A 23395-nucleotide genomic window follows, 5' to 3' on the forward strand; every position below is an offset into this window, starting at 1 on the left:
TTTGAGAAAAGACCTTAGAGTCACAGGATGCCTAGCATCCTAGTAAGTTGCTTCCCCGATTTCGGATTCTCTGGAACCTCACTCAGCTGCAATTTAACCTTAAGCGACAGAATATTAGCCTCAACACTGCTTCCAAATGTGGCTCATTCAATTTCCTTAATTTATCCTTGAGTTTATTGCTGCTTTTGAAGTCTCTCAGTACTGCAATTCTCCATTCTTCCCCGAAAACAGATACCATCAAACTGCAAATGTGGCTCATTTTAATCCGTAATGGTGTTAAAAAAAAAAAAAAAAAGAGGGGAAAAAACTAACAATAATGCATGAAAACAGACAGGGAAACAAAAAACTAATTATTGGGTGAGACGACTAATTAGTCTAGATCGTTTCTGAAGACGGGAATAATTTGCTTTATTTTATGACAAATGCAGAAATAAAAAGAAAAATCAGGACTGACTGTGATTAGTATGAATGGGATATAGAATGTAAAGAAGAAAATAAAACAAGAAAACAGATCAAAACAAGGCCAGGCCCAAACTTTCAGATGATTATTACTCTAGACTATCACAGGCTGCCTATATCGCCTTTGGCTAGTTTTTCTTTTTCCTTTTTTTAAAAAAATCCTCCCAACACTCTAAACCACAGTGCACTTGGGACATCAGGAAATTGCAGGGCGCCATCTGCAGTGGCTATGACATGTGGAGAGGCTTTGCCCAAGGAGGAATAAAAGGCAAGTGAAAAACCCAGGAAGACATTTCCAGTGGGCGCACAGCTGGAATATTTCAACAGGTCGGAGGCAGACCAGGGACGCCGGCTCTGGGGGAAGAGGACGAGGGCACTGACCAATCCAAAGCATCTGCACGAGGAGTGGCGCACAGGTGTGAGAGAGACTTCCCCACAGGGCAGCTCTGTGTCGCAGGGGAAGCAGCCGTGTGCACGGAAATGCTCCAAGTGCTGCGACTGGGAGAAGCAGGTGGGAGGTCACTGCTAGTCTTTGCAAAAGAGCACTCTGGCCGGCCCGAGCTGTTCTGGGAATCCCGACATTCAGTCCAGCCACAACACAGAACTTTTAAACTAGAGCCGAGAGCTCGTCCACATCGGGCCGGCAGCTCTCCATCGGAGGTCCGCAGCATGGTCTATCTGTCCCTGGGGGAGGTGAAGTACAAGGAGGCTCTGAGGGTCAACATCTCCCGAAGCATGGTGCCTCGAGCTCTGTGCCAAGGGGCTAGCCGGCAGAGCCCATTAATGCTCTAAGCACAGCGCTGCCCCACACTACGCTGGCATGTGAGTTGGCTGCAGCCGCCCCTCAAACTCTTCATGCCCCACCACAAGTGGTCAAGGGAGAATTCCTGAACTATTCTAAACGGCCCTGGACCCTCTCTTCTCTCTGCACCGAGCACTTGAGGTCCCTCCCCACTTAACACGGCATCCCTTTCCCTCTTTGCCCTCAGCACATGACAGAGCCCGCCAGTGGTGGGCAAGGCCACACCTCCGTGGAGTCTCAGTGCTGCTGGGTCGCCCGAGCAAGCGTACCATCCTCTCAACAGACTGACGGGGCAGAGGAGAGGCTGGCAGGGGGCAAAGAGGATCATTTACTGGCGCTTGGCACCTTCAAATACGAGAGCTGAATTTGAATACGTGGGGCTAGCCAGGGGATGTTCCTCCTCCCTAAGCCCCCAGCTTGCTGCAAAAGGACCGCTTTACTGTGATGTCACCTCCCAAGGACAGGGGCAGGAGAGACAGACGAGCCGGGCAAACACAGAGAACACACTTCACTGAGCGAGCGCCTCCCAGGCTCCAGCCCGGGTACTGACTGCCAGTCACTCCTCGGTAGAAAGGGGAACCCCTTTCAGAGTTCTAGTAGGAAAGACACGGTTTTAACCAGTCATAATCAGCCATGAAAGAAGACAGTGGCACATGCGGCATCAGCACGAGCTACTGGTCACTGGTACACAATGGGACTTCATAAAGCTGGTGGTTCGTGTGCCTTGTCAGCCACTGGCTGCAAATGAGGATAATTTTCCCAAAAGGAGCATTCGGTTGCATTCTCATTTTCCCTTTTGGCTCTTTCAAATATAAACAAGTACCATAATGTTTAACGCTGGGGAAATATACAGCAAGTTACAGGCTGTGCTGCAGCCCTGAGAGCTGGAGCTGGTTAAAGGGACAGGACTCCCTGACCACCGTCCTGCCCTCTGGCCCTGAGCTTTTACGAAGCCTATTTTCCTAATAAAACATATCCCTTGCATTATTGCAGCCAAGCCCACTAGTGAAGCCCCGGTTTAAAGGGCATCAGCACTTCCTTCCAAGCTCTTGTTTTATACAGACCTTATCATTTGATGCTCTAAATTTACATTGGCTGGAATTCTGATATCCCTAGTTCTCTGGAGAGTCAGAATTTTGATTTAGTTACAGAAAATGAATCACTTTTCTTCTTTTTTAAAAAAATAAGCATTTTAACGATCTCACTGAATAAGATAATTTCAGAGCTGGGCCATTATCCTAGCCATTGCCCTTATTTAACAGATTAAAAAACAAAAAAACAAAACATTGAGGGCTAAGAAGGGTGAAAACTATGTCTCAAATCATACTAGTAAAAGCCTGGTGATGCCAGATGAAACCCCAGCCCGGTGACTTCCCACTACAGCGCAGAGTTACAACACATCAAAATGATGCCTAAAGTCTTCAATCTTGTTAAAGAAAATATGAGGACTAATTTGTCTTCCCCCAGCCCCGCCCCCACCGGCACCCCATCCATAGGAAGAACCAGTGAATGCTGTTTTGGGGCTATCCCAAAACAACACAGGAACCTAACACCTGGGTCCTTTTTGCAAATGACACCTGGACAACTTTTTGAACACTACCAGAGTGACAAGATAGAGCGACCTCATCTCCTTCTAATATTCTAATCAAATAAATCCAAAGGCCTCTCACAGACTGGTGCCTACGCTTCCCTTAGTGGCCTTTTCCTCTGGAGTGTCCCCAGCTTTGGGAAGATTGACTCTGCAAGACTCAAGTGATTCATCTGGGACTCACAGAGCCTGAGGTGGGGAGGAGTGTCATTCCTTTCAGGTATCTACCACTCACCAGCTCCTGGCGCTGAAAGGACCCTGCCTTTAGGGATGGGGTACTGCCTTAGGGCCCACACATAAGACAGCCAGGTTCTCACCCACCCCCACTGAGATAAACAGTGGAGAACTTCGATTGAGACCTTGCAGAATCCAAAAGGTTAAAAGGAATAATAAAGGAAACTGCCGATTGTAAGTGAATTATATTTGGCTCTGAAAGCTGAGGCACAGGCTATATTGTAAAAGGCAGCTCTTTGCGTTGTTTACCATCACCCTGACTAATGCAGACCTTTTTTTTGTTTTTGTTTTAAATAATCTCATGCAAATTAGACACACATACTTCCTTCCAGTTGATTGCTATCTGCAATCTAACCGCAGAGGGACTGAGCAAGGGCTGAGCAGAGGAGAGACAGGAGGAAAGGGTGTCACTGTCCTGTGGCAGGCAAACCTCCTCCCCTCCCATCCCTGACTCACATGTCCTTTAGCTGCTGCCTTTGGAAGAATGAGCCAATTTTAATAAAGCCTAAAATTTTCTTTTAGCACTAGCACTTTGCATTTAGATGTTCTCTCAGTAACTTCACCTCTGCTACTTGGTGATTCCAGGAGCTACCAGCCCCTCCCCCAGCCTGTGACACTGACAATTAAACTATGTTATTGATAGAGAGCAAAACTAAGGAAGTCCTGCTCGGTTATTCCATCCACTCACTAGCTTTACTCAAGAGGAGGAGAAACGGAAGAGGGGACTTGTCTGAGGTGAGCAGATGGAGCAGGACGCCTGCCTCTATCATTTCACCTTTAAGACCACAGCTGCCTGATCTGCAAAGCTGCGCTCAATTCAAAGCGAGCCGTGCAGACGAAGACCCGGAGCCAGGACGGACTGCTAGTTCCCTCGGTTCTCTGGAATCTACTTCTCCAAACAGCTCCCTTTCCCAGGAGACTGCCCCTGTGTAGATGCTGGCCAAGGACTTCTCTTCCATCACTTTCTCCAGGGTGGGATTCTTTTAAAAGAACAGAAACAAGAGAGCTACATTCTATTGATTAATAAAGCCCCGTGTTACTGCTGCAGCAGCTGAAGTCAACGGCCTCCGGGCTGCCACACCTGCTTATTTTTATCCTTCAGAAGATAAACAAAATTGTTTAAAGATTCCTATTAAAATGCAAACAGAACCAAACCAGTTGACTGTGTAAGCTGCAGCCAACTGGCTCACAGTGCCACTGGGTCCTTTCCCACCACTCAGCTCAGACAAACCGGGCACCGGGGAGGGCTGATTTTTTTCTGTGGGACTGGCGGTTCAAGAGCTTCTCAGAATAAGGAGCCTCAACTCTCTCCCCAGTGACCGCTGGGCACTGCCCCAGGGCCTGGCTCCATGCAGGGGGAGAAGAAAGAGAGATGACAGCAGACAGCAGTGTTCTCTGTATCCCTCAGGTCAAACAACCACCAGGACAGCAGGGTTAGGAATAGTTTGGATATAAGCAAGGTGATGAACGCCTGACAGCACCTTCCGGCCCAGTCCGAGTATTATAATAAAAATGTGGAGTCTGATGGGGACTAGGGAACAGGGCCAGAGGGCCAGTGGCAACGGGCAGCAGTTATGGGCTGGCCACTCGGCCGTCTTCCTCCCCCGCCCCGTCGCAGTCCCTCTATTTACAGGACTTGGGAGATTCATCTGGGACGCAGGGAGACTGAGCACGGGTCACCTCTCTCGGAACACAGCTAGTTATCTACCCAGGCACTCTGGGAGGAGATGAGGCAGAGAAGACAGCTGGCTAAAAATACTCCCCAAATTAAAAGAAAAATCAACTCTCTCAGAAAAGGTTAGGGGAGGAGAAAGGGAAAAAGTATTTTTATTTTATTTTATTAACATTTTGTTGGAACAGTGGAGTACAATAAGGACTCTCAGAGCCTCTAAAAGTCGTTGGATGACCTGTAGACCCCTATTTCCCAGTGCCTTGTATAAAATTGAATTTTTTAAACATAAATTACACGTAATGACGACACTGTAAAAACTAACAGTAATGGAAAGCTGTGCTGTATTTCATTAGCCTGTATTATTCCGTGCCACCTGATCCAGCCGGGCCTTGTTTATGAGTTAGTGTGTTAGCAGATGCCGATGGAAGCATTTGCTTCGACCTTGCTCTTCTCATTGGGGCATGAAATTACGACGGCAGCACCTTGATATTACAGCCATAAATACAGTAAACTGCAAATTTAAGCCAACGGCTCCTATTGTCTCTGAACATAAAGCTGATCGGTATTTATTTAAAAGGAGAACAAAAAAAATATTATATATCACCTTGTTTATGAGGCCTCCCCCACCCACTTTCTTATCCCCTCCCCCCAGCCCCCCAACCTAATTCACTTGGTTAAAATATTAAGCAAATAAGCCAAATGCTTTCTTCTCTGCTGACTGACTATTCCCAAGCAGCAAAAACAGTTTTTGAGAAAACTAGTTCCAAATATCATCGCCCTGAATGGGTTTTTATAAAAATTGATCTGATGGTGGGGCCCGGTTCCCACCATCTTGATGTTGATACGTAAATTCAAGAACAAGACTTGACACTCTCCCCTCTCCTTAAATAAGGAAGCTCAAACAACAGGAGAAAAAGTTGCTGATGATGCCCTGAAACAGAATGTCCTCTCAGTATCCTTCTAAAAATCGTTAGACAGAAATGCTATTTCAAAAAGCAGCGGGGACTTCCCTGGTGGCACAGTGGTTAAGAGTCCGCCTGCCAATGCAGGGGACACGGGTTCGAGCCCTGGTCTGGGAAGATCCCGCATGCCGCGGAGCAACTAAGCCCATCCTCACAACTGCTGAAGCCCATGCTCCGCAACAAGAGAAGCCACCGCAATGAGAAGCCTGCACACGGCAACGAAGCGTAGACCCCCGCTGGCCGCAACTAGAGAGAGCCCGCGTGCAGCAACGAAGACCCAACGCAGCCAATAAATAAATAATTTTAAAAAGGCAGCAAAACACTGCCTCTTGCCACCTAAGGAAAGAAAGATATCTAATCAAGAATATAATTCTCATCTCAACACAGAGAGCCGGGAACCTCTCATTAAAACTTGCACCAATCCCTCCTTATCCCAGGGGACCATAAAGACACTATATCCTTTAAACACATTAAATGTGCAAGAAAAATAAACACAAAGACAAAAGGACACTGGATATCACCCAGCCACGTGGAGTATAAATCACCGAGTAAAAAGCCAGCGCAAAATGTACTGCACTGCTAGCTCAGAGACTGAGCAACCAGCCAGGCTTGGTCCATCATCAGTCTAAAAGAGAAGGCAGCTCTGCTTTCCTAATGTCAGTGGGAGAGGATCTCTGTGCCGCTCAGAGAGGCAGAAGAGAGATGTAAACTCTCAGCCAAGTCCAAGTTCGCAGGTTTCAAAGGGTTAGTGGTGAAAATGGCAGAATATGAGCAGGCAAGCTCCGCAGCCACTACCAGTGAAGCGTGCAGAGGGACGATTTTAGCAGAGAACTAAATGCAAGTTCTAGGGAGCAGTTTTATTCCAAATCAGACAGGATGGGGTCACAGAAGCCAGGGCCCAGTACTATCAATGACATGGCCAAATCAACCAAGATCAAAAGTTTTTGCACATTTACTTCCAATACGTTACTCTACAAGGTAGACGGACTCCCTTGGAGCCCTAAATTATTTCAGCCACACTCATTCAGCTTAGCTCCTTCCGCATAAGGAGGAAACTTCCCTATAAAATTTATTGAGCTTCTCTGGGGAGTAGTATAACTGGTGAACAAGACAGAAGTGAGCTGCCCCTCTGTGTAACACAAATTGAGATCTCTCATGTGAAAGACTGGGAGGGTTTCCAATCAGCATCTGTGATGTCTATTTTTACATCTATAGTCTAAAGGTCTTTTTTTTTTTTTCTTTTAATCCCTCTCTGCTAAATTAAAAACAAAAACAAAGAGGAGTTGCTCCTCATATTTGATCATCAATTCCAAGGCACGACAAACATTGCTGCCGGCTGTCCCGGACAGCAGCGTCTAACCCTACAGGGTCCTTGGCAACAGGCGGGGAAGTCAGCCCTTCCCACAGTGCAGTGAACAAGCCCTAGGGAAAGGAACGTGTCTTAAAGACTGAGGAGTAGGATAATCAGGAATCACTGCTACTTGAATGCCAAAGGCCAGGAAAGCCAAACGTATGGTTGTACATATGTGGGAAAGCCAAGTAAATATATACCTTTAACTATACTTGAAACTTGCTCCTTTTAGAAGAGGCAGTGAAGTTTTTTTAAAGAAAAAGAAAAATTCACCTTTGACAACCAAAGTAATTCAGATCTGAAAGAAAAGTTGAAGCTCATCTAGTCTATCACCTGTTCTTTTTGTTTTCCTTTCCTTCTGTTTTACAGATCAAGATAAGAGAACATGGAGAGGGGCAGTGACTTTACTCACAGCCATGGTGAGCCCAGGGGCAGAACCAGACTCCCAACACAGCGCTCTTTTTACTGCTCTGGAGGGATCACGAGAGGGTGGCCTGACACGCCTGCTCCCCACTCTGCTATCTGACACAGCACATTTTAAATAAGCAAACTCTTAGAACCAACAACCTCAAAGACAAGGAAAAACGAAAAGGACATATGGAACATGGGGAAAACTAGGTGAAGGGTACATGGGACCTCTGTGTTAAATAAAAGAATCTATGTATGCACAAACACATCTATGTAGTTGTGTGTACATGCATAAAATAAAGACAGACAAGAAACAGGTAATGCTGGTCCCAGATGGAGAGGAGACTGGTAGCTGGGGACACAGAGTGAAGGCAGACTTTTCACTGTATATTCTTAGGAACTGTGTCCCATGTGAACATATTTCTGATTCAAAAGAATAAATTAATTTTTAAGAACAAAGAAAATAAGTGGAGGGAGAAAAAAAACCTTAATCGTGAACAAAATCACTTAGAATGGTTATCCCCATTTTCTGGAAGAGAAAAACCAAGACAGAAATAGGTGCAGAGATGTACCCAGGAGCTGGGATTAGAATGACATCCGCAGTATCTAATTTCTTGCTTAACCCACTGTGGCTGTACCACCAGCAGCCAAGTACAAGGTGGCTTTTTTTTTTTTAATTGTGTTTTTAAAAGGCAGGCATCTGTTCTATTTTGACACATCCTGGCTGCCCAAATGTTTCTTTCAGCTCTAAATATTTGCTTCACCAATGGAAATGTTTCCATCACTGCAACAAAACAAACATTTGCTTTGGGATGGTAGGGACAGCCATACGCCGTTTCATATGTTACTTGAAACAGCCTGATTTGGGAAACAACCCTACTGTAGGATGCAAACCTAGGTGGAGATTTTTGTTCTTTAAAGAAAACCCCATCACAAGAGTTCCATGCACCAAGGTACACTCTTTGTCACTTAGCTGAATGCTACAAAAGTCCAATGTTCGTGTGGGGTTTTCTTTTACATCTTGAATCTTAAACATATGATCAGAAGGTTTGTTATTTGGCATTCAACTTACTTCTTGAAGTTTTAAATTACCGTGCAGCTATCAGATTTTTTTTTAAAGTCCTCATATTAATCTGATATGAACACATTAAAACATGTTATGTTCTAATAGGTCAATACATTATTTTGTCACCGCCTATTTGCGTAGCTCCAATGAATCTGGTATTGGTTGCTATTGTCAACATTATTAGTGTAGAGATAAATATTAAGTACTCAACCACATCTATAAATATTTGAGTGCTTATTTTGCTAGGCAATGTGAGAGAGCCAAGACCTCATCTTCCCGACCTGTTAAATGGCAGCTTCCCTCTTCCCCCCCAATTTCTCCCATTGGATGAGTACTTTGTCTATCTTCTAAGTACAATATAACACATGTAATATTATGATATGCAGACATATGATATATAAAACACAGAAATATCTATTGATAAAAATAGCACGTCAACTACAGAAAACATGGAAAATAAAAGAAAGCATAGAGAAAAGTTAAAAATCACTCATATTTCCACTCTCCAACCATAATAATAGCCAAAACTGACTAAGACCAAGTGTCAAAGAGTTTTAGGAGCTTTTCATTTTCTTTTCGCTGTGCCGTGCAGCTTGCAGGAACTTAGTTCTGCGACCAGGGATTGAACCCGGGCCACGACAGTGAAACCATCCTGAGTCCTAACCACGGGATAGGGAATTCCTGAGGAGCTTTTTACATTTTTAACTCTGAATCCCAACACCACCCTTTGCAGGGCCATGGAGATGCACAACTCCAGGCCCCACATCACTGTGTTTGTGGCATCGTGGACCCATGCAGCTCATAACCCAAGTGGCCACAAGTGGCAACAGTGCTTTATTCTCCCCACCTCGCAGATGGGGAAGCGAGGCGCAAGGACAGTAAAGCCACTCCCCGAAGGTCCTGGTGCCGCGGGCAGGGAGCAGGCTTCAGAGCCCAAGTTCTTCCTCACAACTCCACACAACTCAAGAGGAAACAGTCCAAATCTCTGTTTCAGTTGAAAGGAACACTGATATCCCTGACCTCTAGCATATCACTCACATGTATTGGTCAAGTTATTAAGACTGATTTTTTTTCAAATTAAAAATGATTTTTGAATGAGAATACCCAAAGCTGACGAGGGTGCTGTGGAAGAGCAAACTGAGCAGTTTCTAGAAGACAATTCGGCACTCGATCTCAAGAGTAGTTAAAAATGTTCAGACCCTTTGACGATTTTACTCCTAAGAAATAATAACATAACGTAGTGTAAGACTAATATACGAAGATGGCTTGTCACCATATTTTGAATAACAGCAAAAAATTTGAACAACGTAAATGTCCAAAGAGAAATGATTAGACAAATTATGACATATTTCAGTAATGTAATATTATTCAAATGCTCACAGTCATATGGACAATTTTTGATGGCATGGGAAAATGCTTTTGATACATTAAGACATAAAAAAGCAGGTGGTGTTATATTCCTAGCATGATCTCAATTATAATACATTTTTAAAAAGCACAAAAGGAAGCAGTTTTGCATCATTTTTAACTTAATCTGAATTCAACTTATACACGTTCAGAAGGAAGGAGTGAAGGAAAAATGACACTATCAGCAGTGGAGAGGGGTCTACACTGTCATTCAACAAGTGCTGTGTCTTCAAGTAAGCATGAGACAGGAGGTCTGAATTTACTGTCCGCTCATCAGCTCATTCCCGCACACGCTGGCAGTCTGAGCACCCTGCGGCAGGGTGTTTTCTCCCCATACATCTTGGCACCCCTATGCAAAGCCAGCCATGTCATCTGGTGTCAAACCAAAGGTCTAGTTCACTGTGAAGGAAAATGTGGCTGCACTGGCCTTACTGAAAGGTAATACACCAGTCCCCTGCATCACATCTTTCTAAGGGATTTTGGACATTCTTTTAAAAATTAATATTTAATAGATATATTCCCATAGTACAATTCTGTATTCTAAAATGCAAAACAGTGAAAAGTTAAGTCTCCTTTCCACTCCTGTAACCAGGCCACCTAGTTATATCTTCCAGAGGCCACCACTGCTACTAGTTTCTTATATACCTTCTAAAGGTAGTCCATGAATATGAAAGTGCGTTCATATATTCATATATTTTATATATTATACATGCGTATGTATTTATGTGTATACATATATATTTCTAATACAAATAATAGCATGGTATAAATACTGCTCTACACCTTGCTATTTTTAATTACTATATCTTAGAGAGCATTCCATACTATTAGTATCTATAGAGCCCTCCCACTCTGTTTAACAGCTATAAGGTAAGGTATTCCATCATATGGATGTACCACAACTTAACTTGTCCCTTATTGTACCTTTACTGTTATAAACAAAGCCCCAATACAAGGCCTTGTATGTGCCATTTGTACATGTGCAAGTATGTTCCTGGAAGTAGACTCAGATAGGTGCCGTTTAAATTTTGATAAATATTGACAAACTGCCCTTCTTAGAGGTTATTTCCCCTTACATTCCCACCAGTGTGTGCATGTCTGTTTCCTACAACTTTGCCTACGTGATCTTATCAAAGTTTTTTATCTTTGTCATTCTGAAAGGTAAAAAGATGGTCTCACTGTAGTTTTATTTTTTTCTCACTGTAGTTTTAAATAAACATTTCTTGGTGTTCTATAAACATACAGAAAAGCATGCAAACATTAAGTGTACAGCTTAATGAATTTTCACACAGTGAAACATCCATGTAACTACCACTCAGATCAAAACTAGAACACCTTCAGGTGCATTCCTCTTGTTCCCTCCCAGTGGCCACTTAACTTCTAATACCACAGGTCAAGTTGACTTATTTTGGAACTTTATATAAATAGAATAACACAGGAAGCAGTCTTTTACAAAGGGCTTCTTTCACTCAACATTATGCTTGAGAGATTCATCCATGCTGTTGCACACAACCATGGTTCTTTCACTCTAACTACTGTGTAGTATTCTTATATAGGATAAGAATGAACCACAATTTATCTGTTTCTAGTTTTGAACAATCTATATAATTACTGCTGCCATCAAGATCCTTATACATATATTTTAGAGGGGAACTGCTGGACCATATGGGGTATGCATACTTTAACAGATACTGCCAACAGTTCCAAAGTGGTTACACCAACTCACACTTAGACCAAGAGTACATCCAAAACCAAAGCTCCCAGTTTTTTCAATTTTAGTCATTCTGGTGGGTGTAAAGTGTTATCTCATTCTGATTTTAATTTGCATTTCTCTGTTGACTAATGAGGTTGAACATCTTTTTTTTTTATATTTACTGTCTTTATTGGGTACAGTGTCATATATATATATGTATAATATTCATATACAACTATATAAATATGGTATATTTACCTATATATAATATGGAAAGTTTGTTAACTGTATTGTTAGAATCTTGATTGTTTCGTCTGTTTGTACTACCAATTATTGAGGATGATGTTTTAAAACTTTCCATTATGATAGATTTGTCTAGTTCTCCATTCAGTCTGTCCATTTTTGCTTTGGGTATATTGAAACTACGTTACTAGGGACATACATACATAGAAACGTTAAATCTTCCTGGTGGTTGACCATTCTGAAATTTCTTTATTTCTCACTCCACGTTTAAGTCTATCTTGTCTGATATTAGTACCAGGTTACTTTTGGTTAATGTTTGCATGGTATCTTTCCCCATCATTTTACTTTTTTAATCCTTTGTTTTTTCATTAAAGGTGTGTTTGATGAATGGAGCTTAGTTGTTTGGGTTTTTTTTTTTAATTCAATCTTGACAAACTCTGCTTTTAATGGAATATTTAGTCTATTTACATTTAATGTAAATATTAAAATTTTAAAGTTTATATCTTTCATCTTACAATTCATTTTCCTTTTGACCCATTTAATGTCCTCTTTTCGTTCTTCTTGCCAACCTTTTAAAATTCAGTTTTTCCCTCTACTAGCTTGTAGTCGAGGTGGGTTTTGATGGATTTCTCCACCGTCAAGTTACTACCTTCCCTTCTGTAGTTGTTAGATAGCTTGGAGGCGGGAGATACTTGGCTATTTCTCTTCGAACTTTCACCCTCTAATTTTAGCACGTCAGTAGATGATCTTGTCTGCAGTGATAATTACTGTGGTATTTGATGGGGGACCCTCAATTTTTTTTTTTTTTTTTTTTTGGTAACGAAATAAATCACTAAGTATATTTAATGTCAATAGCCACACACATTTAACATCTACTGGTACTTATTTTCACTACCTGTTAGATGTGTATATCCTCCCAAGATGTACATGGACTATTTCAGCAAGTCTACATTGCTACAATATGCTGTGGTAAGTTACCTGGATATGAGAAATGGGGTTTCAGCGAAGCTATAAATAGAAGAATAACAAACTCTGTGAATATCAAGACATTCTACTGTGGCTCACTATAATAGTTTTCTATCAATCTTCAATGAGACAATAGTATAAAGCACTTTGTAAATTTTCAAGTGATTTAATATGTAAACTACAATTTGGTTATAGAATATAATTCAAAGTATACATGATTTTTCAAATTTAAAATATTGTTGTTTCTTTGCCACATGGCTCAACGTGTTATGAATGAAAAGAACATTTTTCATCTGATAGGGACCCTCAATTTTTAAAAGTAAAAGGGGTCCTGAGACTAAGATGTGTAAGAAGCAGTGCCCTAGATATCACCGTACATCCTTGACTTACTGAAGTTCCATATAAATGAGAAATTTACCACTTCATCAACAATTCTAATACTCAGAACACTTTCACTCCCTCCTACCACCTTTTGTGCTATTGCTATACATTTCAATCATACATGTATTTTAAACATTATTTTACACAGCCCATATTCATTTCATTTTGCCCTTTCACCAGCCTATATTAATTTCTCTTTGCCCTTCCTATATTTGTGTCTTCATGTAGGATCATTTTCTTTCTGACTGAAAATTCCATTAGTATTTCTTTCAGTGCAGGTGTGCTGGCAATGAATTCTCAGTTTTGTTTATCTAGAAATGTATCCTTCACTTTTGAAAAGTGTTCTATTATGAAATAATTTCAGACTTAGAGAAAAAGTGCAAGAATAGTAGAAAGAACTCTCATATCTTTCACCCAGATTCTTCAAATCTTAAATTTATCACTTTGTACTATAATTCTCTATAAATCTGTCTATATAATTATTTTCCCTGAACTGTCTGAGACTAAGTTACAGACATGATGCCCCCTTTCCCCTAAATATTTCAGTATTCCTTTCCTGATTTGGGGGGGGGGAGTACATGCTCGTACATAATCACAGTATAATTATCAAAATCAGGGAGTTAATATTGTCAAATTTATACCTGTAACTCAGACCTCTCCTCATACTAATGCATGTGTCCACCTGATACCTCCACCTGGATGTCTAGTAGCGATCTCAAGGTTAGTATGTCTAACACTGAGCTCCTAATCTTGCTCCACTAAACTGCACCATTCCTAGTTAATGGTAACTCCATCCGTCTAGTCACAACACCAAAAACCTTGGAGTTATCCTTAACTTCTGCTTCTCTTTCAGGCTCCGGATCTAACAAATCAGGATATTCCGTTGATTTACTTCCAAATAACAACCAGGGATCTGAGGACTTCTCCCAGCTTCGACCCCGGCTCTACAACTGTCCATTCTTAACACGGGCATCCAGGGTGATCCTGTTAAAGCTTAAATCAGATTATATCACTCTTCTGCTTAAAACCTTCTGATGATTTCTCATTTTACTAAAAGTAAAACTGAAGTTCTCACATGGATCAATACTCACTTCCTGTCAACGCTGTGACCTTACCTCTCACCACGACCCACCCACCTTGTCTACACACAAGCCTCCTTTCTGTTCCTAGAATTTGTCAGACACGCTCCTTCCTTAGGCTTTTGCACAAATGGTTCCCTTTTCCCAGAACTCTTTCTCCCCAGAAATCTGCATGGCTTGCTTCCTCATTTTCCTCAAGTTTTTACTCACGTTTCATTTTAGCAGGGCCTTTCCAGAGCGCTCCATTTAAAACTGCAACCGTCCAAGAACTCGCTATTGCTCTTCCTCCTCTTAGATTCGACTTCCCTTTTGTTGTTGTTTGCTAAATGTTTATTTCTTTCTTTGGCTGTGCCGGGTCTTAGTTGCGGCATGCGGGATCTTTAGCTGTGGCATGTGGGATCTAGCTCCCTGACCAGGGATCAAACCCAGGCCCCCTAAATTGGGAGCGTGGAGTCTTAACCACTGGACCAATAGGGAAGTTCCTCGATTTACCTTTTATTCTACTTATTGCTGTCTCTCTTCTTCCCTGACATTACAATGTAAGCTCAATGCAGACAGGGATTTGAGGTGATTTTATGCACTGCTATATTCCCAGTACCTAGAACAGTGCTCGGGTTCTATTGGTACTTAGCAGATGTTCAATAAAACTATGTAGAAAGAGTAAATAAATAGAAACCTGATATCCAAAACACATAAAAGTAATGCTGCTAAGGTTTTGGGAGAGCCAGGTAGAGCATGGAGAAAACCCAGAGTCCCACCTTCTTGATCCCCTCTTTGCCCCTGAAGCATCTCTTTAGAACCTCCAAGGAGCCCCAGAAACCAGCGTACAAACTGTTGCCATATATTCACTCTGTGCTAAGGCACACTATTTTGTTCTTCAGCCCATGACATGCTTTGCACTCTCCAGTCTTCTGCCCCTGGGGCTCCACCCACTGCAGTAGCTTTCTCCCAGGGCTTCTCGGAGCTTGTCAGTTGTTCTGGGTTATCTCTTCCACCACCAGAGCTTTCTCTGATCACCCCAGCCAGAAGCATTTTTCTACAGTGATTACTATCTATATAATATTTCTCTGGTTGTCAAACACAGATGGCTTTCTAACCTTTCTTTTGTCTCATACAGTTTTCTAATGTTGCTGAACTTCACTGTCTGCCTTATTCATTGCAGTTTCCCCCGAAGCCTAAAACACTGACTGACTTGAAATGGGTACGCACTGAGTATCTGTTCATTGTGTAAGTGTAAATAAAGCATATTTGTTTTTAGCAGACTGCACATTTTTAGTAACTCTAAAGAGGTACTTGTAACAATTGGTGACAACCCTTTCTTTCTTTCTTTTGAAAAAGACTTATTTATAATAAAACTCATTATCACTTTTACCATTAACATTTAACATTATTTCTGAAGTTCTATCCCATGCAATAAGGCAGGACATAAAATTGAAATGTCTAAGAACTAGAAAGAAGGTCACAAAATAATCAACTGTAGACAATATGACTATATATCTGAAAAATCAATCAAAACCATAAGAAGGTTTAATGAGATGGCTAGATACATATTTTTTAAAATTCAGAGATTGGTTAAAGATGGAGGAGCAAAAGGACATGCTCGCACTCCTTCTTGCGAGAGCACCAGAATCACAACTAAATGCTGAACAATCATCGACAGGAAGACACTGGAACTCACTAAAAAAGATACCCCACATCCGAAGACAAAGATGAAACCACAGTGAGATGGTAGGAGGGGCGCAATCACAATAAAATCAAATCCCATAACTGCTGGGTGGGTGACTCACAAACTGGAGAACACTTATACCACAGAAGTCCACCCGCTGGAGTGAAGGTGCTGAGAGCCCCACGTCAGGCTTCCCAACCTGAGGGGTCTGGCAACAGGAGGAGGAACTCCCAGAGAATCAGACTTTGAAGGCTAGCGGGATTTGACTGCAGGACTTCGACAGGACTGGGGGAAAAAGAGACTCCGTTCTTGGAGGGCACACACAAAGTAGCGTGTGCATCAGGACCCAGGGGACAGAGCAGTGACCCCACAGGAGACCGAACCAGACATACCTGCTAGTGTTGGAGGGTCTCCTGTAGAGGCGGGGGGTGGCTGTGTCTCACTGTGAGAACAAGGACGCTGGCAGCAGAAGTTCTGGGAAGTACTCCTTGGCATGAGCCCTCCCAGAGTCCGCCATTAGCCCCACCAGAGAGCCCGGGTAGGCTCCAGTGTTCGGTGGCCTCAGGCCAAACAACCAACAGGGAGGGAACCCAGCCCCACCCATCAGCAGACAAATGGATTAAAGTTTTACTGAGCTCTACACACCAGAGCAACAGCCAGCACTACCCACCACCAGTCCCTCTCATCAGGGAACTTGCACAAACCTCTTAGATAGCCTCATCAACCAGAGGAAAGACAGCAGAAGCAAGAAGAACTACAATCCAGCAGCCTGTGGAACAAAAGCCAAATTCACAGAAAGACAGACAAGATGAAAAGGCAGAGGGCTATGTACCAGATGAAGGAACAAGATAAAACCCAAGGAAAAACAACTGAATGAAGTGGAGATAGGCAACCTTCCAGAAAAAGAATTCAGAATAATGATAGTGAAGATGATCCAGGACCTCGGAAAAAGAATGGAGGCAAAGATCGAGAAGATGCAAGAAATGTTTAACAAAGACCTAGAAGAATTAAAGAACAAACTAACAGAAATGACCTATACAATAACTGAAACGAAAACTACACTAGAAGGAATCAATAGCAGAATAACTGAGGCAGAAGAACAGATAAGTGACCTGGAAGACAGAATGGTGGAATTCACTGTGGCAGAACAGAATAAAGAAGAAAGAACGAAAAGAAATGAAGACAACCTAAGAGACCTTTGGGACAACATTAAACATAACAACATTCACATTATAGGGGTCCCAGAAGGAGAAGAGAGAGAGAAAGGACCAGAGAATGTATCTGAAGAGACTACAGTGGAAAACTCCCCTAACATGGGAAAGGAAATAGCCACCCAAGTCCAGGGAATGCAGAGAGTCCCACACAAGATAAACCCAAGGAGAAACATGCCGAGACACACAGTAATCAAAGTGGCAAAAATTAAAGACAAAGAGAAATTATTGAAAGCAGCAAGAGAAAAACGAAAAATAACATACAAGGGAACTCCCATAAGGTTAATAGCTGATTTCTCAGCAGAAACTCTACAAGCCAGAAGGGAGTGGCATAATATACTTAAAAGGGAAGAACCTACAACCAAGATTACTCTACCCAGCAAGGATCTCATTCAGATTTGATGGAGAAATCAAAAGCTTTACAGACAAGCAAAAGCTAAGAGAATTCAGCAGCACCAAACCAGCTCTAAAACAAATGCTAAAGGATAGGCAGGAAACACAAGAGAAGAAAAGGACCTACAAAAACAAACCCAAAACAATAAAGAAAATGGTAACAGGAGCATACATATCGATAATTACCTTGAACGTGAATGGATTAAATGCTCCAACCAAAAGACACAGGCTCGCTGAATGGATACAAAAACAAGACCCATATATATGCTGTCTACAAGAGACCCACTTTAGACCAAGGGACGCATACAGACTGAAAGTGTGTGGATAGAAAAAGATATTCCATGGAAATCAAAAGAAAGCTGCAGTAGCAATACTCATATCTGATAAAATAGACTTTAAAATAAAGAACGTTACTAGAGACAAGGAAGGACACTACATAATGATCGAGAGATCAATCCAAGAAGAAGATATAACAATTATAAATATATATGCACCCAACATAGGAGCACCTCAATGCATAAGGCAACTGCTAACGGCCATAAAAGAGGAAATCGACAGTAACACAATAATAGTGGGGGACTTTAACACCTCACTTACACCAATGGACAGATCATCCAGACAGAAAATTAATAATGAAACACAAGCTTTCAATGACACAGCAGACCAGATAGATTTAATTGATATTTATAGGACATTCCATCCAAAAACAGCAGATTACACTTTCTTCTCAAGTGTGCACGGAACATTCTCCAGGATAGGTCACATCTTGGGTCACAAATCAAGCCACAGTAAATTTAAGAAAATTGAAATTAAATCAAGCATCTTTTCTAATGACAATGCTATGCGATTAGAAATCAATTACAGGGAAAAAAATGTAAAAAACACAAACACATGGAGGCTAAACAATACGTTACTAAATAACCAAGAGATCACTGAAGAAATCAAAGAGGAAATCAAAAAATACCTAGAGACAAATGACAATGAAAACACGACGATCCAAAACCTATGGGATGCAGAAAAAGTAGTTCTAACAGGGAAGTTTATAGCAATACAATCCTACCTCAAGAAACAACAAACATCTCAAATTAACAATCTAAACTTACACCTAAAGGAACTAGAGAAAGAAGAACAAACAAAATCCAAAGTTAGTAGAAGGAAAGAAATCATAAAGATCAGAGCAGAAGTAAATAAAATAAAAACAAAGAAAACAATAGCAAAGATCAATAAAACTAAAAGCTGCTTCTTTGAGAAGGTAAACAAAATTGATAGACAGATTCATCAAGAAAAAGAGGGAGAGGACTCAAATCAATAAAATTAGAAATGAAAAAGGAGAAGTTACAACAGACACTGCAGAAATACAAAGCATCCTAAGAGACTACTACAATCAACTCTATGCCAATAAAATGGACAACCTGGAGAAATGGACAAATTCTTAGAAAGGTATAACCTCCAGGACTGAACCAGGAAGAAAGAGAAAATATGAACAGACCAATCACAAGTAAAGAAACTGAAACTGAGATTAAAAATCTTACAACAAACAAAAGTCCAGGACCAAATGGCTTCACAGGTGAATTCTATCACACATTTAGAGGAAAGTTAACACCTATCCTTCTCAAACTCTTCCAAAAAACTGCAGAGGAAGGAACACTCCCAAACTCATTCTATGAGGCCACCATCACCCTGATACCAAAACCAGACAAAGATACTACAAAAAAAGAAAATTACAGACCAATATCACTGATGAATGTAGATGCAAAAATCCTCAACAAAATACTAGCAAACAGAATCCAACAACACATTAAAAGGATTATATATCATGATCAAGTGGAATTTATCCCAGGGAGGCAAGGATTCTTCAATATATGCAAATCAATCAATGTGATACACCATATTAAGAAACTGAAGAAGAAAAACCATATGATCATCTCAATAGATGCAGAAAAAACTTCTGACAAAATTCAACACCCATTTATGATAAAAACTCTCCAGAAAGTGGGCATAGAGGGAACCTACCTCAACCTAATAAAGGCCATATATGACAAACCCACAGCAAACATCATTCTCAATGGTGAAAAACTGAAAGCATTTCCTCTAAGATCAGGAACAAGACAAGGATGTCCACTATTATTCAACATGGTTTTGGAAGTCCCAGCCATAGCAATCAGAGAAGAAAAAGAAATAAAAGGAATACAAATTGGAAAAGAAGAAGTAAAACTGTCACGGTTTGCAGATGACATGACACTATACATAGAGAATCCTGAAGATGCCACCAGAAAACTACTAGAGGTAATCAATGAATTTGGTAAAGTTGTAGGATACAAAATTAATGCACAGAAATCTCCTGCATTCCTATACACTAATGATGAAAACTCTGAAAGAGAAATTAAGGAAACACTTTAACCATTTACCATTGCAAAAAAAAGAATAAAATACCTGGAATAAACCTACCTAGGGAGACAAAAGACCTGTATGCAGAAAACTATAAGACACTGATGAAAGAAATTAAAGATGATACCAACAGATGGAGAGATATACCATGTTCTTGGATTGGAAGAATCAATATTGTGAAAATGACTATACTACCCAAAGCAATCTACAGATTCAATGCAATCCCTATCAAATTACCAATGGCATTTTTTGTGGAACTAGAAGAAAATATCTTAAAATTTGTATGGAGACACAAAAGACTCCAAATATCCAAAGCGGTCTTGAGGGAATAAAACGGAGCTGGAGGAATCAGACTCCCTGACTTCAGACTATACTACAAAGCTACAGTAATCAAGACAATATGGTACTGGCACAAAAACAGAAACATACATCAATGGAACAAGACAGAAAGCCCAGAGATAAACCCACACACCTATGATCAACTAATCTGACAAAGGAGGCAAGGATATACGATGGAGAAAAGACAGTCTCTTCAATAAGTGGTGCTGGGAAAACTGGACAGCTACATGTAAAATAATGAAATTAGAATACTCCATAACACCATACACAAAAATAAACTCAAAATGGATTTGAGACCTAAATGTAAGACCAGACACTATAAAACTCTTAGAGGAAAACATAGGAAGAACACTCTTTGACATAAATCACAGCAAGATCTTTTTTGATCCACCTCCTAGAGTAATGGAAATAAAAACAAAAATAAACAAATGGGACCTAATGAAACTTAAAGCTTTTGCAAAGGAAACCATAAACAAGACGAAAAGACAACCCTCAGAATGGGAGAAAATATTTGCAAATGAATCAACGGACAAAGGATTAATCTCCAAAATATATAAACAGCTCATGCAGCTCAATATTAAAGAAACAAACAACCCAATCAGAAAATGGGCAGAAGACCTAAATAGACATTTCTCCAAAGAAGACATACAGATGGCCAATAAGCACATGAAAAGCTGCTCAACATCACTAATTATTAGAGAAATGCAAATCAAAACTACAGTGAGGTATCCCCTCACACCAGTTAGAAGGGGCATCATCAGAAAATCTACAAACAACAAGTGCTGGAGAGGGTGTGGAGAAAAGGGAACACTCTTGCACTGTTGGTGGGAATGTAAATTGATACAGCCACTATGGAGAACAGTATGGAGGTTCCTTAAAAAACTGAAAATAGAATTACCATATGACCCAGCAATCTCACTACTGGGCATATACCCAGAGAAAACCATAATTGAAAAAGACACATGCACCCCAATGTTCATTGCAGCACTATTTACAATAGCCAGGACATGGAAGCAACCTAAATACCCATAGACAGATGGATGGATAAAGAAGATGTGGTACATATATACAATGGAATATTACTCAACCATAAAAAAGGAACGAAATTGGGTCATTTGTAAAGACGTGGATGGACCTAGAGACTGTCATACAGAGTGAAGTAAGTCAGAAGGAGAAAAACAAATATTGTATATTAACGCATATATGTGAACCTAGAAAAATGGTACAGACAAACTGGTTTGCAGGGCAGAAACTGAGACACAGATGTAGAGAACAAACATACGGACACGAAGAGGGGGGGAACCGGCGGGGGTGGTGGTGGGGTGGTGTGATGAAGCGGGAGATTGGGATTGACATGTATACACTGATATGTATAAAATGGATAACTAATAAGAACCTGCTGTATTAAAAAAAAATAAAAGAAAAAAATTTTTAATTAAATAATAATAATAAAATTCAGTAGCACTTCTATGCACTAGTAATTTAAAAGTAAAATGAAATTCCTTTCACAGTAGCAACAAATTTACTATGAAACAAAATTACTATGAATAATCTTAAAGTATGTTAGATGTATATAAAGAAAATCTTGCAAAGAGAAATAAAAGGATATGGAAATTAAGGGGGAAAGCCCTCTCAAATTAATTTGAAAAGTTTGACACAATTCCAGTAAAAATCCCAATTATTTTAAATTTTCTCAAAAGTTTTAAAAGCTTATCTTGTATAAGCACATAAGAATGAACAAATAAGAATAATAAGGAATGTTTGGTACCTCATTCTGTCTCCTCTACTAGATATTTAGATATACTTCTTTGTATTTTTTTTTAAATTCGTTCCTCTAGGGATTACAATATGTATCCTTAACTCATCAGAGTCTACTCTGAACTAATACTGCACCTCTTTACATATTAAGAACCTTAAGACTATACATATTATATGTGCCAAATTGTATGCATTAATACATTTTATTAAGAATCAATTTCATTTACATTCTCTTCTTTGTGTTAGTGTTTTAATGTTCATCATAAATACATATATATGTGTGTGTTATAAATCCAGCAATATCTTGTTATTATTGCTTTTACGTAATTTAAGAATAAAAATTAAAACAGTGTTTTATAGCTACCACTGTATTTAATATTCCCCATGCTCTTTACTCCTTCAAGATCCAAATTTCCATCTGGTATTATTTTCTCTTCAGTATGAAGGTCTTCTACTGATATTTATTACAATAAATGTCTGCTGTCAACAACTTCTCTCAACTTTCACCTAAAAATATATTTCCTCTTCATGTTTGATTGATATTTTCGCTGTGTGCAGAATTCTAGGTTGACAGTTTTTTCTTTCAGCATTTTGAAGATACCATTCCATTGTTTACTGGGCTACATGCCTTCTGACTGTTAAGTCAGCCATCGTTCTGATCACTATTCCTTTTATCTTTATTTTTGGCTGCATTGGGTCTTCATTGCTGCGAGTGGGGGCTACTCTTCGCTGCAGGGTGTGGGCTTCTCATTACAGTGGCTTTTCTTGCTGGGGAGCATGGGCTCTAGGTGCGCAGGCTTCAGTAGTTGTGGCCCGTGGGCCCTAGAGCACACAGGTTTCAGTAGTTGCGACACATGGGCTCAGTAGTTGTGGCTCGCGGGCTCTACAGGGCAGGCTCAGTGGTGTGGCACTCGGGCTTAGTTGCTCCACAGCATGTGGGATCTTCCCAGACCAGGACTCAAACCCGTGTCCCCTGCACTGGCAGATGGATTCTTAACCACTGTGCCACCAGTGAAATCACCTTCTTTATCTTTAGTATCCAGCAGTTTCACTATGATATACCTAGATGTAATTTTCTTTGTATTTATCCTGCTTGGGGTTGGCTGTGCTTCCTGGGTTGCTCTGTGTGTGGGTATGTTTTAATCAAAATTGGAAAATTTTCAGTCAACGTTCTTTGAATTTCTTTCCTGCCTCATTCTTCTCAACTTACGGGACTGCAATTACCCATATGTTAAGCAACTTGATATTGAGTCACAAGTCACTGAGGCACTGGTCCTATTTTTTCAATCTTTTTTCCTCTATGTACTTTAGTTTGGATGATTTCTATCA

At 40.6% G+C, this 23395-nt stretch overlaps 1 protein-coding gene across 1 annotated transcript in view; it reads right to left on the bottom strand.

Moving 5' to 3' along the window:
- PEX14 (peroxisomal biogenesis factor 14) overlaps positions 1–23395 on the bottom strand; it is a 137228-nt gene that overhangs the window by 27923 nt on the left and 85910 nt on the right. The window lies entirely within an intron of this gene.

The sequence above is a fragment of the Grampus griseus genome (assembly GCF_964374135.1).
Source record: "Grampus griseus genome assembly, chromosome: 1".
NCBI lineage: Eukaryota > Metazoa > Chordata > Mammalia > Artiodactyla > Delphinidae > Grampus > Grampus griseus.